Source organism: Acromyrmex echinatior, chromosome 14 (assembly GCF_024713525.1).
Source record: "Acromyrmex echinatior isolate Ae372 chromosome 14, ASM2471352v2, whole genome shotgun sequence".
NCBI classification, from domain to species: domain Eukaryota; kingdom Metazoa; phylum Arthropoda; class Insecta; order Hymenoptera; family Formicidae; genus Acromyrmex; species Acromyrmex echinatior.
In genome coordinates, this window is record NC_141865.1 from 3,419,801 (window position 1) to 3,422,348 (window position 2,548).

The 2,548-nt window shown below is 27.2% G+C and overlaps 1 protein-coding gene across 3 annotated transcripts in view; it reads right to left on the reverse strand.

Annotated features, from left to right (window-relative positions):
• LOC105146695 (uncharacterized) overlaps positions 1-2,156 on the reverse strand; it is a 23,447-nt gene extending 21,291 nt beyond the window's left edge. For all 3 annotated transcript variants that reach the window (XM_011057119.2, XM_011057120.2, XM_011057118.2), the window contains exon 1: positions 2,012-2,156. The gene's annotated coding sequence lies outside the window, so the exon portion shown is untranslated. The remainder of the gene's footprint in view (positions 1-2,011) is intronic.
• Positions 2,157-2,548: the final 392 nt, after the last annotated feature.

A 2,548-nucleotide genomic window follows, 5' to 3' on the forward strand; every position in this document is an offset into this window, starting at 1 on the left:
ACGGTATTAAAAAATTATGAAAAAATTTTCAGAACTTTATGAGAAAAAAATAAATGATTTTTGTCTCTTGCAGCTTTTCTATAAAGTTGATAGTATTTGAGTAAAAGATTATTGAAGATCAATATTTGGCAATTTTTAATAATTTAATTGTTAATTATTGCGAAAATTGCAAAATGATAGAAGACTTTTCGACTGAGTTTAGTCCGCTCTATCTACATAATACGTTTTTTGCTTTTCCTTTTAATATTTTTCCTCTTTTGTTTCACACAGAAGCGTATATAAAAATATTATTTTACGTGTAAAAGGAGTACAATATAATACAAAAGAACAGCTTTATGATTTATAAGAGCTTATAAACTTAGTTCTACTTTCGCGCGTAATTCGTGTACGAATTTGGTTAAAATATATGCATCTTGGTAATCAGCAGTGAAAAAAATTATTGCCCCCGGAAAACATGTTTCATAAATAATTATATATAGAGAAAACCCCCTAACAGAGAGATAGGCGCCTAATATGAGATAGTGATGTTTTTGCTAAACTAATAAACGCTATCTACTGGTTCCATCATAAATTTATTGCTCTTGAATTGAAAACTATTTAGAAAGTTCATTATTAAATCATGTTTGTAGTCATTGTAAAAAAGATTTTAGAATTTGGATGTCTTTAAGTTTCATCGAAATGAGCCTTTAAACCTTGTTTATTATTTAATAAATAAATATTTGGTAATAAATTCTTTATGTAGTGATAAAGTAAGGTCATACTAACAGAAAAATATGTGATATGTTGAATTGCTTAATTGCAGAAGTTAGATTTGATGATCGTAAAACCGTAAGACGTGAAAATCATAATATGAGATACCCAGAATATTTCTAATATAAAATAATCCATGTCGTGAAAATCGTTGCTAAGGTATAAAAGTTATTGTACAATAATAAAAAGAACAACCGGAATGAATACCTATTTCTGCGATGCTTGATTCGAACTACCTAAAGACGAGTTCTGAATATAATCTATCACATGCTCACTTTTTAACACACTGACTGTGTTTGTTCATATTTTAGCAACATTAAATGAAATTTTTTAATTGCAATACTGATATACTTTGCGTTTTATTATCGATTTTTTGGGGTATCTCATGTTAGGAGCACCATTTTTTGACTTTGCGATTTGCTCACTTTTTACATTTCTTTAATTTAAAAAAAAAAATTAAATTTGAATTAAATTTTATATAACATTATCCATTATCTTACAGCTTATTAAATTCTCTTCCAAATGACCTATTATTTTTTTAAATTCCATAGACTTCTAGTATTTATCCTAAATGAACTCGGTATCTCATAATAAGGGCCTTTCCTCTAATTATTTAAAAAATTGACATATTTTATACACAATTATATATAATTATATATAAAATATGTCTATATATATATATATGACATTTCTTCCCCGGGACGTAATTAACGAAAAAATAAAAATAAAATAAAAATTCGTAAAATGATGAACGAAATATGCACGATTTTTATAGTTCGATCGATCTGGAATTAACAGCATTTTCGCCAGTTAATGGTCAAATTCTAAGATTAACAAACGTTGCAAAAAGTAAACACGATATAAAAAAAGTATGATTATAATATATCACGTTTTTAATATAAAATAAATGAAAATTATACTGATAAAAATATTTTAAAAAGCGATCAGGAGTGACAAAGAAGATCGAAAAAGAGTGAGAGAGAGACAGAGAGAGGGGGGAGGAGAGAGAGAGAGAGAGAATGTAAATAAAAAAAAACGCTATAATTGCAATATAGTAATTACTTAGATGAAAAAGTTCATTTGTCCTTTTTTCGTTCATATATAATGACTATATAAAAACTGCATACAGAAAAATTACTGATGTTTACAACCAAGAAAAGCTGAATGATTCTATCGACATCAAGAAAGACTCGATTTTGTTTCGGCGCGAAAAAAAACAGATCCGGATGAGTAAATCTACGTGATTAATCATTTTACTCACTCTAGCTTTTTGTCTTCCTCACAAAAACACACAACAGGAATGCAATCAATTGTAACAAACTGTTTTCCGACGCAACTAGCGGAGAAGAACTGTGAAGAACTGATCTCGCGCTGCCATTATGTAGATATAAGTATTTTTAAAAATCCGCCTAGTCGATGAATTACTTACGCGCGATGTTACCAACCTTCATATTCTACAACGGGGATAGGAATGTCTTAACACTCAAAGTTACACAAATATCGGAGTATATTTAGAGCATACTTTCCATTTCTAGACATTCGTACATCATGGCTGTTGATTTTTTGGGAAAATATTTAATATATTTTAAGAATAATTTACAGTAATATTATAATATTACAAATAAATGTATAAAATAATAAAAAGATAAATAAGTAATAAATAAATAAAGCTGTAATAGTTTTTAAATAATAATTCATAAATTTATGAATTTGTTAATAAATTATTGAATTAATGACAATTTTGTAATTTTTAATACGATAAGTCATAAAATGTTCTTTAATTTGTACGCTGCAAAAA